A 16,458-nucleotide genomic window follows, 5' to 3' on the forward strand; every position below is an offset into this window, starting at 1 on the left:
CAACATAAAGGATTATTGTAAAGGTGTGCACGGAATGTCATTTTGCACATACAGTAGTATTACATACAGTATATATTAATATTTCACATGTTCATGTATTTACCATATAGGGTGGCACAGTGGCTGATTAGTTAGCACTGTTGCCTTACAGTAAGAAGGTCGCTGGTTTGAGCCTTAGCTGGGTCAGTTGCCATTTCTGTGTGGAGTTTGCATGTTCTTTCCTTAAAGACGTGGGTTCCCTCCGGGTGCTCCAGTTTCTGCCACAGTCCAAAGACATGCGCTATAGGTGAATTGGAAAGGCTAAATTGCCTATTTATATTATGTATTTACTTAAAGTAAAATAAAAAGCAAACAAATTCAAACTGTTAAACTTTCAAATCATAAAATCAAAACACTCAAGATATTAAATGAGCATTTCTATCATTTCAAGGGCCTTAAATTTTGACTAAGGTATGTCTTTAAAAACTGAAAGAGTACTGCTGACAATACTAACTAACTTTGCCATCTGAATAAACATTAACCAAGAACACTGATCACACACTTACTAAATCCGTACACTCTCAGAAAAAAGGTACACGGTGGTACCAAAATGTTCCTTAAGGAACAATTTTATATCTTTGTAAAAGCTGTGCCTTATATGGTACAGAAAAGACCTCCTATGATACTGTTCTGTACCTTTTATGTTCAATTTAAATAAAGGCACACAATTGTTGTCATTAAAAAGGTACAAAAGTGTTGGACAACTGCTTCTTTATTACAATTCCTATAAAAAATAAGTATTACTGGAAAGGCAAATTGATTTCATGAATAATTTCCATATTAAAACATGAATCATCATTTAAAAGCATATGTTTAACAAAACTCATAAACATTAATCTTTACGTTCTATAACACAAAACAACTGCAGTAAAACAAAACTATAAGTATTGTAAGTTAAACATTTAAGGCATTTTTAATAAACATTTGGTGAGCCTTTTCTGATAAATACATTTGAAATACATACTACGCATATGAGCTGGCAAAAGACCTGCATATTCACAGTGTTCATGCAGACATTTTATTATTGTAAACTTATCAAACATTCTGGATATCTCTACAAAGGTATTGAGTAAACATTGGAGAAAATGTTTTAGATGCATGGGAGAATGTGTTTCTGTAACATTTTTGTGAAGTGTTGTGAAATGTTTAGCAAAAAATAGATCTTTTGATTGATGTTTGATTTTAGATTGATATTTTTTATTCTTTATTGTAAATGGAAAAGGTGCATTTACACAAACACACACACACACACACACACACACACACACACACACACACACACACACACACACACACACACACACACACACACACACACACACACACACACACACACACACACACACAAACACACACACACACACACACACAAAACTTTTTAAAAAACATTGTTTAAAATGTATTTGATATTTTATATTTACTGAAAATAAATCAACACATTTTGAATAAAGCACAATGCCCTTTAAATAGTTCTTGAAGGAACACATTTGACACTGTTAAGGTACAAAATGTCTTGTCACTGTAGTGGTACCTTCATAGATCAGATTTGTTCCTTTAATGAAGGTACAATATTGTATCTGCAGGTTTTAAAAAACAATGGTACATTTTGGTTTGCCATGGTAAAAATCATGTCCTTAAATGTACAAACTGCAATGGTACAATTTAGTTTTTTCTGCCTGTGTTGAGCAGAGGGCAAGTGATAGTGTCTCTATCAACATTGGGTGTTTTGGCTGTGTGGCATTATCACTGTCCTTGGGTGATTCGTCAGCCACAAGTCCACTCAGGAACTGATTTAAGGTCCTGTGGTCATCTGGACATTTACTAGGTGTGTGTATGCAATTCAGTTCAGTGGCATACACAGCTGATGGATGATTGAGGGAGAAAAAAATATTGTCCTTTAGCACCTTTGCACCAAGTTTGTTTGGATGAAGGCCATCTGATGTAAACAGCTGTCTTTGGTTCCAGAAGAGATTGAAGTTGTCGATGAAATTCAGTCCTTTCTTGTTACATGTTTTCTGTAGCCATACATTTAGACCAAGAAGCCGTGAAAACATATTTGTCCCTCTTGCAGGGAGTGGTCTACTTATGAATGGCTGAACCTTCAATCTTTCAACTGTTTCCAAGAGCTCACAGAAATCTCTCTTGAGCAGTTCTGACTGTTCCTTCCGAATATCATTCTTCCCCACATGGATGATAATCCGTTTTGCAGTATTGTGCTTTTTCAGAATTTCCTCAAGTTCTTTGTTTACATCAGAAACTGTTGCATGAGGAAAGCAGTATGTCATAGTAGATTTGCTCCTGAAATTCTTGATTATTGAATCTCCTACGACTAGTGTTCTTATCTCAGGTGTGATCGGAGCAGAATGCCGCTGTTTAGTCGGCGTTGAGCCTCTGTTCCATGCAGAATTAGTTGCTGAATCATGCAATCTCTGTCTGACTGCATTTGGGGATTCTTTACCCATATTACTCAAAACTTCATATCTGTTCTGAAGCTGTATTTGAGTCCGAGCTGTATTTGGGGTAGAAGATGCTAATGCGGCAGAGTATGATCTGACCCCACGAGTACCCTTTGGTCTCGCACCTTGTTTATGCCAATGCTCATTTTCAACAGTTTTATTCTGTTTTTCTGTGCTCAAAACAGTAGCAGGAACAGATTTATGGGACTCACCGGCTGTGTGCTGAGAGAATCCACAATGAAGCTGAAGTTCTGGTCGGATTGCAAGCAACTTCGTTTCAAGAACTGCAATCTTTTGTAGAAGTTTGTGGCAGTTTGTACAGCAGTGAGAATCTGAATTAATCCAATCCAGAGGCATTTTTACAGCCGTGTTTTCTTATCTCCGGAATGTAAGCAGCTGGTAGCTGGTAGCAGGAGGATTGTTTAGACGGTAATTTCCCTCTTGTTAGTATAGCTGTATTCCAGAAAGTTTGTAGAATCGATGCTGATCTTCAAGCCGTGTTGTTTGAGCACTGTGCTGATAGGCTCAAGTTAAAATTAGGGTATAAGATATAAAAGCAAGAGTGCGAAGAGCGGAGCAGTGGGCAAAGACGTCCGAACAGTAGCAAAGCAGGAAGTGAGTGCCTAAATCTACAACAAAAAAATGTGTTACTTGACAAACAATACGAAACAAAATACATTTGAAGTAAAATTGCATATAGCTTTGATTTAGTTTAGCTTGAAGTAAAGCAAATGAACAAACAAACAAACAAACAAGCAAACAGATACATAAACATATATACATAAGAAAAAAATAAAATAAAATAAAAATGTAAAAATAAACAAAAGACATAAATAAATCAAGCAAAAAAAAAAGATAGCAAAACCTAATAATACTAACAAAAACAACCAATTTACTTTGATGAAAACAAAAACAATACAGCTAATGTTGCTTTCAAATGTCTATTAAATGTGCTATTGCTCTGTTCACACAGTTCCCATCCTTATGAATGTTCTGTACAACTTCAAAATACTTTTATATTTCTTTTGAAAAATGCAATAATTCAAAGTTGGACAGAATTCTGAATACTTCACAACGAACAGTGTAGAAGTGCAATTAAAAATTCATGAATAAACGTCAGTTAGTGGGGGAATTAATTAAAGTTTGGTATATGCACTGTATTGAAATACAAAACAACTTGACAGAGCGACGTCTGATTAACATTCTCTTTTGGGTGGAGACGCAGCCCTTTTGTGTTGAGTCTCTGAGGAAGAGCCTCAGAAAATTCTGAAGAGACTGGATGAACAGTGCCATCTAAAGGTGTCCAGTGTGACTCTCTTATTGACGCTCAAAAGACACAAAGAACACAAACAAGACAGGGCTGGATTAAAGTGAATGGCTTTGTTATACAAAAATGACTGCCACAGGCTAAAACTAATGTTTCGTCACAGTACTGTCACTATTATTTCATCTAAACAGGCTCAACAAATTGGGATAGCACATCTAAAAGGAATTTATATTAATATTGGGTCCAACTTTATATCAAGCGACCTTAATTGCTATGCATTTGCATCAAAATAGAAGTACAATATTGTATTGAAGAGCACTTTTGGTGTTCTTGAGGTAGAATAAGGGTAGGGGTAAGAAAATATTTGGTAGTATGCATAGGATAAAAGCTGGGTTAAGGTGTAAGGGATGGTCAACAGTGTAATTATAAATGCATTTAATCAAGCATAAGTCCTATGTCAAATCAATTGCTTTCATAATAAGAACAATGAATTAATTTTTAGTTTCAGTGAAATTATCTATTAGTTAAGCCCACTAAATATAAAGTGGGACATTATATTATTTTTATTATTATTATTATTATTATTATTAATAGTTGTACTAGCAGTAGTAGTAATGGCCGGGGTGATGGTAGTAGTAGTTGTAGTAGTAGTACTGGTGTTGTTGATTTACAGTGTTTTATTATTATTATTATTATTATTATTATTATTATTATTATTATTATTGTTGTTTATGACTATTTATTGTAGCTGTTGTTGTTATTATAAATATTGTTATTTTTATTATTAATACTACTACTATTATTATTATTATTATTATTATTATTATTATTTTTATTATTATTATTATTGTGTTGTTTATGACTATTTATTGTAGCTGTTGTTGTTATTATAAATATTGTTATTTTTATTATTAATACTACTACTACTATTATTATTATTATTATTATTATTATTATTATTGTTATTATTATTATGTGACAAACATTAACCAAATATCTTTTATTCTGGCAAAGAACAGGTTAAACTTTTTTTTTTGAAAGGCACATTAATATAAAAATATTTTCATTGTCTTTTGAGAGAATTTTTGGCTCACAGAATTCTTAAAAAGAGAAAGTAACAATTGCTCGAAATTGTCAAAATACCTCTCAAAATGTTTGCAACAGATACAAAAAAGAGAACTTTTAATTAGATTTGTTTTATGAGAGTTGACAGTTTTGTAGGCAGTATGTAAACATGAATAACAATGTGAGTACATGTTTATTTTTAGCAAAATCAGGAGTTATTTCAGAGTCAGATTTCTTTTGAGGAGACATATTATGCCCCTTCTCATTAGATGTAATATTAATTTCCAATGTCCACTGAATGTGTGTGTGAAGCTCAAAAATACCCCAAAGACAAAAAAACAAAAACAAACAACAACAACAACAACAACATTTGAATTGAAACAGAACATCAACATTTGAGCTTAAACAAAACATCAACATTTATGCTGAAATTGTTTTATGTGTCTTTTTAAATGCAAATGTGTTGCTGCATTCCAAAAGAGGGAGGATCTTTTACTTGCTGTTCAGAAACTCTAGAAACAACAAATAGTCCGGTTCATGCAGCCGAAATGTTAGAAACAACTAGTAGTGGATTAAATCTTTACGTGTTCAAGTGGTTGATAACCTCTAGACTGCACCAGTACGTTTCTGAACAGTTAGTAGACACTATAATGCAGTGTTGTGAAGTAATACTGATTCAAACTAGCACGCTACTTATCTGTTCATAAGTGCTGATAAACATTACACTATTAGTACCTTTTCCTTGTCTTCACAGAACATAGAAGCTCTAGTAGAGTTTAGTTTACACAGTTGAAGTTCTCTGACATTATCAGGAAGACTATTCCAGAGTTTAGGAGCCATAAATGAGAAGGCTCGACCTCCTTTAGTAGACTTTGGTATTATGGGTACTACTAGAGGCCCTGAGTTTTGAGATCTTAAAGAGTGGGTTGGATTATAGCGAGGCAGAAGGTTGTCCAGATAAACAGGAGCTAGATTATTTAAAGCTTTGTTGGTAAGGAGACTATTTTATTACCAATTTGGAACATAACAAGCAGCCAATGTAAGGAGGATAAAATTGGGGTTATATGGTCATATTTATATAAATTATAATCAGATCTCATTTCTACATTGGCTAAAATAAAGACATTCATTATATGTTCCCTTTAGAATTAAATAAGAAAAACTTTCTAGCCAACTGTAGACATACGTGCAGACATATTGTACAAGACAATGTTTAATAGCTTTGCTAACACCAATTTTTACTCAGATTTGACGCTTGGCGAATGTACATTTTATTGTCAGAGGGATGATGTTGTCTTTTAGGCCAGAATTTGGTAGCTAAGTAGCTAAGTTCCAATGCTACAGATTTGACACAGTAGCCAGAAGTTGCTGTTTTGGACATTCTGTGTGTTGGTGATTTGGCCTGCTGGCTCTCTGTCCTGTCATTTCCCAGACTGTTATTTAGCATGGTCAGCTCTATGGCAGACGCGTATCTCAACACTAGCTGGAAATGACATCGGCAGACATAATTGTTGTGTGCTGTCAGCAGTGATAAGACGTCACTGCAGAACAGCAGTGTGTCGCGGACATCAAGCTGATGCTTTTTGAGAAGCGCTAAGGTCTTTGGCTGACAGTGACAACAGTAAGTTGTCTTTGTAATCGGTCTTATTTGATGAAAGTGTCTCTTTTAGCACTGTTGAGGATTTATATTCCCTAAGCTGTTCTGAAAGACTTATGCCTATTGTTTTTTGGGGGGGCTTGCAACAGACTGTTACAAATTGTTTTTTTGCACTCAGTTAAACTCATTAACCAACCCCAGTGCAATGCAAGTTTTTTTGTCTTCTTCTTCTACAGATGAATAAGCTACACCATGGTCTGAGATGGTTAATGCAGAGACATGCTGAAAATGAATAATTATTTTTTGCTTTTTTAACAATTCTAAAATGTTAATGCTGATGCTGAAAATCAATAATTTTAGTGATGTTAAAAAATAACAAAAACAAAACAAAATGCTAAGGAATTGCTTCTGTTGCATATTATTTCATGAGCAAAACAAAAGATACAGGGCTCTATGTTAACAATCTGGGCGCAAAAGCATTAAGAGTGTCTGAATCCACTTTTGCTATTATAAGGACAGAAAAATACGGTTTGCGCCGCGGTGCATGGTCTAACAGGGTTGCGTTTATTCTCTTTGGGTGCTTTCACACCTGCCTTTTTTAGTTCGATTGAATCGCACTAGAGTTCGTTTCCCCTTTTGGTACGGTTCGTTTGGGCAGGTGAGAATGCAGCAATCGTACTCGAGTGCGCACCAAAAGCGGACCAAATAAGCGTACCAAGACCTGCTTGAAGAGGTGGTCTCGGTACGCTTTCAAAACAAACCCTGGAGCGGTTCGTTTGTGGTGGGAATATGATCCATCCTGAAACAGGTCCAACCGCAAAAAGTACTGCACGTTTTGGACTAATTCAGCTGCCGTAGGCCGATGCGCTGTGCATTATGGGATATGGAGGAAAAATATTTGTTGACAGCGCTTTACCAACAGAGAGAGAGGGGAAAACATTACCTGATGGATCGTTGGTAATATTTACGCAAGATGACCATGTCGCAGTTTAGCTAAATTAATTCACGTCTCCTCCTGAAGTGACGAGCGATGCATTAAACACTGTTTTCCAGCCGCGGCCGCGCTTCATTTTCGTAATGTATAGTTTTTCTAAAGCAGGGATGCAATCAGCCAGCGCAGTCTTCCCTCCAGAGTAAAAGGTTTTGTTTACCTGCGGGAGTTTACTGGCATTTTCCCGCACGTGAATTCTGACCAATCAATAAGCAGTTTAGGAAATATGTTCAACAACATCTGGCCAATAAGAGATGTGGATTTTGTTAGATGACTGCATTTTGGTTCGTTTCAGCTGGTTCGGACCAAAGCCAGCAGTGTGGTGTGAAAACGACCCAAAGACGGCAGAAAATGCAACAATGTGTCATTTATTACCCTTGGTCCGGACCAAATGAAGCGAACTACAGATGTGAAAGCACCCTTAATGAGTTCTGGATGTGTTTTGAGCATAACATGCATTAAACCAATCAGAGTCTCATCTCCCATTCTCTTTAAAAGTTAGTTGTATCGTGCCATGACGCATTTGCTATTTACATGGCGAACTTTTTAAGTGGAAAAACTGAATGCTTCACTAGCGAGAAAAAAGTTAAACAGGCCATCTGCAACGAGGATAAAGAATGAATCTTTACTTCCTCTTTCATTAGCTTTTACTCTTTACTTTACACTGTAAAAAATTTCCAGGTTTTCACAACAAGTTACTGTAATTTTTCACAGTAAATTACATTAGTATCTCTTCACAGTATTTAACTGAAAAATTCACAGTAATATGTTGTATTCATAATTTTATTGTGAAATAACGGCAGGTAGCATGATTACAGCAAATTACTGTGAAAAGGGCTATATCTTTTGCACGTTAGTTATAGAAATTCAAACCTTTTTTTAACTCAACGTAGAAATTAATACAAATGAACTTTTAACAGATAATAACAGAATGTTATAGCTCTTAAAACGATTTGGTTACCAACATCTTTTTGGTTGTACTGCACTTTTATTTAATTTTATACAATTAACATAGAATATGAAATAATATTTAATGAACAACTGTGTGCTTAGCCAAAACATAATAAACTGGAATAAAAAGTAATTAATTAATGAAACCAAAGACTGTTAAACAGCCAACAATTATTTCAATGTCAGGGTAAATGTCTGCTTTAGACGGTTTCATGAGTATTGGGCACCTTTCATCGCCTGGAGGTCACTAATCTCAGAATTATATATATATATAATTATTATTTTTTTTATCTATATAAATAAACCACAGATTAGAGTTTTAAGCAACTACATTCTAGCATGAAAAACAGTTAAAACTTAATTTTCGGATGCATATAGAGCCATCGAAGACGGGGCAATTGTCCCAATGTCTAGCCTGAAGACAGGCGCCTCTCGGCGGATACATGAGTAATGAGCGCCATTACCGCCTGGAGGTCATAGATCTCCGCTACCGGCAAAACACACTTAAAATTACACACAATCTTTACCAACAATCCACAGATTTGAGTTTTGAAGAACTACATTCTCGCATGAAAAAGTATTAAAACTTTATTTCATTACATATTAAAAGCAATATTTATAATATTATGTGCCTTCTCATCCACCATTACAGCTTGATGCAGCTTGGTGCGAATTGAATCCTGGGAGGAAAAAATAATAATTCTCAATACACTCCAAACGAACTTTATTCTTATTGTTAAAGTCAGAGATATATAATATTTTGAATGGCGAAGAAAATAATTAACTTTATATTTCAATCAATATATTACTTTTGCACTGCTTCGATTCAGGACTCTAGTGACATTGAATCAGATTCAGATATTTTATCAGACGTGTTCATGAGCTCATAGTCATCAACAAGCAATTCGTGTACAAGCAGTACACGAACCAAGCAATATGATGAAATATTAATGAATTATATGTTTGCGTCTTACAATATTATAAAAAAATGGAATCGTTTTCAGGCGAATTCGACTCTTTACTGTTCACTTAAAGGAGCCGAATTCGACTCTTTACTGTTCACTTAAAGGAGCCGATTCATTTAACAGAACTGACTCGACTCGACCGCAAACAAGCGCCATCACCACAGACAACGCCTGCCTCGTCTCTTCACCAAACGATTTCATCCTCGGTAAGTGTTAAAATATGACTTTTGTCAGTTAAATGATTGTTGTATGTGTATTTCTGTATAGTGCATGTCATTTAACAGGAATTTACCGAGTACTTTAGTTGTACTCGCACGTACAGGGTTTAAGCGCGCCTTTTTTAAAACAAGAAATTAACGACGCCAGATGGTGATTGTAGTGTTTTCTGAGGTATTAGCATAACGTTAACGTTAGTTCCTGAAAAAAGAAAGGGAATTTTCTTTAATTAACTTCTTGTTAACTGCTTTTTCTGTTTCAGTACAAGACTGAAGTAAAGGTGAAATGACTAAAGTTAAGGTAAGCTCTGACCTTCACTTAAGTTAACGTTACGGTTACGTTAGTCACCATCATGTACGTTAATTTTGTTCACTGTAATGTTAACGTTAAGTTATTTAAATAAACTAAACTCATTATGAAACAAGTCTTAACTGTTTTATTAAATGAGGCTTATAATACAATTCAGTTGTATTCTTTTAAACTAACACTAACACAGTACATATTGTATATTTCTCAATGGTGTTAATGCAGTGCTAACATTTACTAATGAAAACTAATTGTATATTGTCACTAACTGTAGATTTTGTTTTTTGGTGTTCAGGTGTACCTGATAATAGCTGAAGTGTGAGGTGAGTGTAAATTCTGAGCACACAAATATAGCCTAAATTCATTATCACGATCTAAACCTATATATATATATATATATATATATATATATATAAATATATATATATACAGAGAGAGAGAGAGAGAGAGAGAGAGAGTGTGTGTATGTGTGTGCATGTGTTAGGTTGAGTCTTATTCTACTCTTATTATATTCATATTTTTTTGCAGCCACAGCCACTGATGTTGAAACACTGATGCTACCAATCAACCCTTGCTTGGTTATTAAAGGTAATGTTGATGCCTTCGTCATTTTTATTAGATTTTTAAATGTCAGGTTTTTCCACAGATTTGTTGTGAGCAGTTTCTTGTACAAACTCTTTTTCTTCTTCCAGAAGTTCCACCAGTACCTCCAGTAGTAGTAAATATTAGACAAAGATTTTTTTAAACTATAGTTTTTATTTTTATTAGCAATTTTACTGGGCATGTGTGTTTGTTTGCTTGGTTTTTAATAGGCAGAGCATGGAATGTCAACTTTGTTTCTACAAACAAATTTAATTATTCACAAACACCTCTAATTTAGTCCTTCTTTCCCCCTTTTAGTCTTATTCCTTGGAGGGTCGAGTGGTCATGGGACCTCACCTGGATTTCACAACTGACTTTGGATCTGGTCTGAAACTGAAGTATGCTGAAGATGCCTTTTGCACTCTGGAATTTAAGGTAATGTCTACAATAAATATTGTAACTGAGGGCTTGTTTTGGGGGGGGGGGGGTTAAACAAGGAATGTATAGGAGCACAAGTCATGACTCCCCTTGTCCCCTTGTTATAAAGGGCCGTGTTGCAGACACAATTTGTTTGTCTGTGCTGGAGACCAGAGGGGAAGCTGTCTTTAAAAGGATGGGGCTCTTATACCATATGTGAAGTTACCTATTCAGGTGAGTGGATTACATGCAAGTCATTGCAAATGCATAAATAGTGGGAAATTTTACTGGGCAGCACAAATTAAGTGAAACTCAAAACATGTGGAAGAATATTTGGAATATTTGCAAAAAACTTAATTGAAATGAATACAACACAAGTGCTATATCACTTCAATCAAGTTTTTTTGCAAAATTTTCCTAATATTTAAATCATGAAAAATTAGCTTGATGCAAGAAACATCCTGCTAGTATTCAAGAACAAGTACTGTGATGCATGTGTTTACTTTGCAATAAGTGTGAACCCAGCATTAGACTATAGTCTGTAAACAGAAGGTGTAAATCAAATCAACTGTTTTAAAATGCTCTGCCTAGGTCATTAAAACCACTATTTGTTGTTGGACTGTTCTTGATTGTGTGTTTGTGATGGAAATGTTTTTCAGATGTTTTTGTTTAAATGATTGCAGTTTGACTGAGCTACAGTATTGTCAGCATGTTCAAACTGAGCTAACAGTAATTTTGCTCTGTAGTGCAGCAGTAGTCTCCCAGTACTGTTGTATGAAGTTAACTGTTTGTCTGCCCTTTTGCTTAGGTGCTTTTTGGGCACCAGTTTGGAGATGGAAGACAGACGAAGTCAAAGAAGCAGAGAAGACACATCAACCAGCAAGTGTGTAAAATTATCAGGAAAATGATTGACCTTGAATAGACGACTGCCTAATTTAGCAAGAAGTTTTGTCTCTCTCTCTCTCTCTCTCTCTCTCTCTCTCTCTCTCTCTCTCTCTCTCTCTCTCTCATGTGTGTGTGTGTGTGTGTGTGTGTGTGTGTATGTATATATATATATATATATATATATATATATATATATATATATATATATATATATATATATATATAATGAGAGAGAGAGAGAGCGCGGACTCTGAAGCACTGCTTTTTATATGTATGCTACATATGATGTCAGATTTTTTTATTAATATGTTCTTATAGTATTTTTTGAGGCTTCACCTTCACCTTTTGAAAGTTTTCTGAAATGTTTACACAGATGTCATTAAGCTGTTAAATAAATCTGTAAAATGTATGTGTGTTTGTTTTTATTTTGATTTTAGAGTCTTCTCAGATCACCCAAAAATGAAGATTCTGTCGTCATTTACGCATCCTCAGGTTGTTTGGACACAAAGAGGAATATTTGATATTTTTATTCCTGTGTTTAACAAAAAAAATATTTTTTAACAGAGCTGGAACAACCTGAGGGTGAGTAAATCAAGATAGAATTTTCATTTTTGTGTGACCTAAAATTGCTTTGAAATTTTACAGCACCAAACTGTTAAATTACAGTAATCCGGGATATAACTTTAACTTTACAGTTAAATCAGGTATTTAAACCGCAACCTACTGCTAAATCACAGTAATCGTTTTGCAAATTCACAGTAAAATATAGTTAATTCTACAAGATAATACTGTGAAATCACAGTAACAGACTTTTATTATCTACTGTAAAGTTACAATATATGGTTGTAATTTCACAATAATTTAATGTGACAAAACCACAGTAAATTACTGTGAACTACCTCACAATAATTTACTGTGAATTTACATACAGTAATTTACTGTGAAAGTAATGCAATTATTAGCCAGTAATTTACTGTGAATTTAAGGTCAAATTTTTTACAGTGTACTGCTTTACTTTCGTGGAAAAGGAAACATTGTTTTACGCACTCCACTGAAGACATCCACTAGCCGACATATTTCATTTAGTTTGTTAAGTGCAAAGATTTGTTTTAAAACTATTTCTAAATTCAGTTCTAATTTCCAGCAAATGAATAAATTAACAATAACAAAGTGTGATCAAAAAACTCAGTTAAACACACATCCTGTTCCTATGCCCCATATAGTAATGTAGACGTCTCCAAAACCCCACAGGTCGACAAATATAAACTTATTTTTATTAAAACAAATATAAATATGCATAAAATAAATAATGGGCGAAGCAGTGGCGCAGTTGGTAGTGCTGTCACCTCACAGCAAGAAGGTCGCTGGGTCGTTGGTTCGAGCCTCAGGCTCAGTTGGCATTTTTTGTGTGGTGTTTGCATGTTCTCCCTGCGTTCGCGTGGGTTTCCTCCGGGTGCTCCGGTTTCCCCCACAGTCCAAAAGACATGCGGTACAGGTGAATTGGGTTGGCTAAATTGTCCGTAGTGTATGAGTGTGTGTGTGTGAATGTGTGTGTGGATGTTTAACAGAGATGGGTTGCGGCTGGAAGGGGATCCGCTGCGTTAAAACTTGCTGGATGAGTTTGTGGGTAATTCCACTTGGGCGACCCCAGATTAATAAAGGGACTAAGCCGACAAGAAAATGAATGAATGAATCAATGGCACAGTCTATTTCAGTTCTTCAAAATAGCAACATGCCAACAATGCACTTTAAAACACCTCCTTTTTAAGAATAAAATGTAACTTACATTGCAACGATGCTTAGCGCAAGCTCTGTGATTGGTCGGCTTGGTGTCGCTGACGAGTATGGGTGGAGGTGAGAGATGCGTAAGCCCGATGCAACAAGTGTTTACAAGTGTGGAGTCCCGTGAAGGAGCTCCGGATTGAAGTTGTTGTTTTGTGTTTATCATATGATTACAGTTGTTGCACTTCCGCCGATTACCACCTCAAAATGAGCGAGTTTGAGCCACTTGTACATTAAGGTAGCATTCAGAAAAATACAAAACACTAGCAAAGAAACTTGACACAGAGGAACATAAACACCTACTGCTAGCTTGTGTTTCTAAAGAGTTATTGCAGAACAACACACACAGCACACAGAAGTATAAATGCACAGCTGCACACATTGCATGCGCCGTGGGTCACACCGATCACTTGACGCAGTAGTATGAACCAGGCTTTAGACCTGCACATCCATAAGTACTCAAAGTGGCGCAATTGGATTTGCTGTTTAAACAGTGTGGTGTAAAACCTGAAAATTAGGGTTGTGCCGGTCTGAAATAGCAACAAATCACTCCAAACATGTTTTGCATCTTATTGTGCCAGGTGTATGATATCGACCACCCAGTGTATCCTGATATCCTGATATATTTATATTTATTTATTTTTTCCCAGAATAGCACACTACACTCTGGAATTGAATGGTTTATGCCGAGGCTTGTTAAAAATGATACATTTATTTGTGTTATGTTAACAATTGTAAAATGTTGATGAGGGTGCAAATGATTAATCAGTTTTAGTGATGAAAAAAATAAGAAATTATATTATTGCTAAACAAGAAATATATCTAAGTACTCTTTTAAATTTTATTTTTTCATTTTTCTGACACACTATATTCTGGTTGAGAATGACTAAAGCAGGCAGAATCATGCTGAAAATGAATAATAAATGTTTGTTTTTTAACAATTCTAAAATGTTGATGAGGATGCTGGAAAAGCGTTAAATCAATAAATAACAACTCTTACCGCATTTAAAGCATTTATTTATTTATTTATTTGCATGGCCCTTTTTTTTTTATAAGCCACAGTTATGCACAACCAATCAGACAACTATTAGTAGGAAAAGCAAATCAGCAGGACATGATTTATCTTTTGTGTTCTAATGTCGCTCCTATCGTCTGAGAAAAGAGCGAAGCTAATTGGGCTAATTTTCTTGCTCTATTTTGTCTTGCTTTGTTTGTCATTGCTCCAAAGATGTTAGTGTAATAAATTATCAGTTATTCTAGTTTTAAGACATTTATTTGTTTATCTTTGCAGTAATTTATTGATTGATACATTCATCCATTGATTTGCTTTAGGACTGCATGTCATTAGAACAAACTGACATTAAAATATTTTGTTTTTGTGACATGAAAACAATTTCACTAAAATATCTGAATAGCTCTATTCGGGAAAAAATAAAATATAATAAAGATACAAATTAAATAAACAGCTCTTAATGCTTGATTAATTTTATTTTTCTCTAAAAAATATTTTTGTCTCTAAATATATTGTGGTACAGAAATTAAATAATAAAAGAAACAATAACACTAGACTTTATTGCCAGACATCTCTCTAAGCTACAAATATCTTGTTTCCTAGGACTGAATACATTAAACGTGGTTGTAATATCGTTTTTGCAATGCCAGGCTTTATAAAAACATGTGGAACTTCACTGTTATATATAAACTCTGCAATTAATCTACAAGTTGCCTTTGTTATGAACTGTGGTGTCTACTAAACGCAGGGTGCGAATTAACCGGGGGGTGGGGGGCTCTTGGGTTGCCCCCCTAATTACCTGAAAGACATTAAAACAAGATGTAAGGGTTAGCCCTTTAATGGCAAAAAATAGCTTTCCCTGTTCTCTGATTTGTATCTTAAATAATAATAATTAAAAATGTATAATAAACATATGCTCTTGACCACCCATAACTGGTTAAACCATTGTGAATGCATAATCACGCCTAGGCAAATTAAGATTCTACAGTCTGAAACTGGCAGTTCTAGACCACCAGAAGACATTGTAAGTATTCACAAAACATGTTTCTAGTAAAATATGTGTTTATTTCTTCATGTAGCTTTAAAAAAAGAAAAATTAGACACATAAATTGTGTACTTTGACCGACAGTAACCTCTAAATCAGTCACTAAATATCCCTCAAAACACTTAAAACGTATACATTTTATTAACAAATAAAATGTAATTTAAGTACATTCATAAAATTGATTCACTGAAGTATGTATTACCAAACTACTACCTAAAAAGTTGGTATCAAACAAAAATAATTCTTTTTGAGCCATAATAAGTTTTGTTTTCTATAGTTTTTCTTGAAAGAAATAAAAATAAAAATATTAATTAAGGTCAGTTTTATTAGCCTAATTTCAAAATATTTACTCAACTGTATATTATTTAATTGTCTACACAACAAACCAGTTATACAATAACTAATTATTCTAACTTTACTAGATAGCATAACCTAGCTAAGTCTTTAAATTACACTTTAATCTGAATACAACTTCCAAAATAACTAGTAAAACATTATACACTGATTGTCACCATGGGAAAGACAAAAAAAGTAGTTATTAGAAATTAATTAAACTATTATATTTAAAAATGTGTCGTAAAAAATAATGTGTTTGAAGACTCTTTAGTGCTTTATGACATTACTAAAAGCAAAAAATGAGTGAAGGCAAAACTAAACAAGTTAAATATTACTTTTACATAAGCGTGACTAAAAACTACATTTGATCAATGTGTTCCATCTATTCTCTGGAACTTGACTACAAACTGACTGTTTGTAAATTCAAGACTGTGTTTCCTAACGTAAAACTATGTGCACTCAATTTCTGATTAATAATACCCATGCTTAGCCCATAAGATTAAAAGTTTTAAAATTGCTATTAAAAACAAAATTCTAATATAATCA

The 16,458-nt window shown here is 34.4% G+C and overlaps 1 protein-coding gene and 1 long non-coding RNA gene across 2 annotated transcripts in view; both read left to right on the plus strand.

Moving 5' to 3' along the window:
* cdh12a (cadherin 12a) overlaps positions 1-16,458 on the plus strand; it is a 92,618-nt gene that overhangs the window by 55,447 nt on the left and 20,713 nt on the right.
* Positions 10,732-11,798, plus strand: LOC147846386 (uncharacterized). Its single transcript, XR_015478594.1, has 3 exons — positions 10,732-10,870; positions 10,983-11,086; positions 11,661-11,798. It is a non-coding gene; the product is annotated as an uncharacterized LOC147846386 (long non-coding RNA).

The sequence above is a fragment of the Danio rerio genome, chromosome 2, assembly GCF_052040795.2.
Source record: "Danio rerio strain M-AB ecotype USA chromosome 2, GRCz13ab, whole genome shotgun sequence".
Lineage (NCBI taxonomy): Eukaryota > Metazoa > Chordata > Actinopteri > Cypriniformes > Danionidae > Danio > Danio rerio.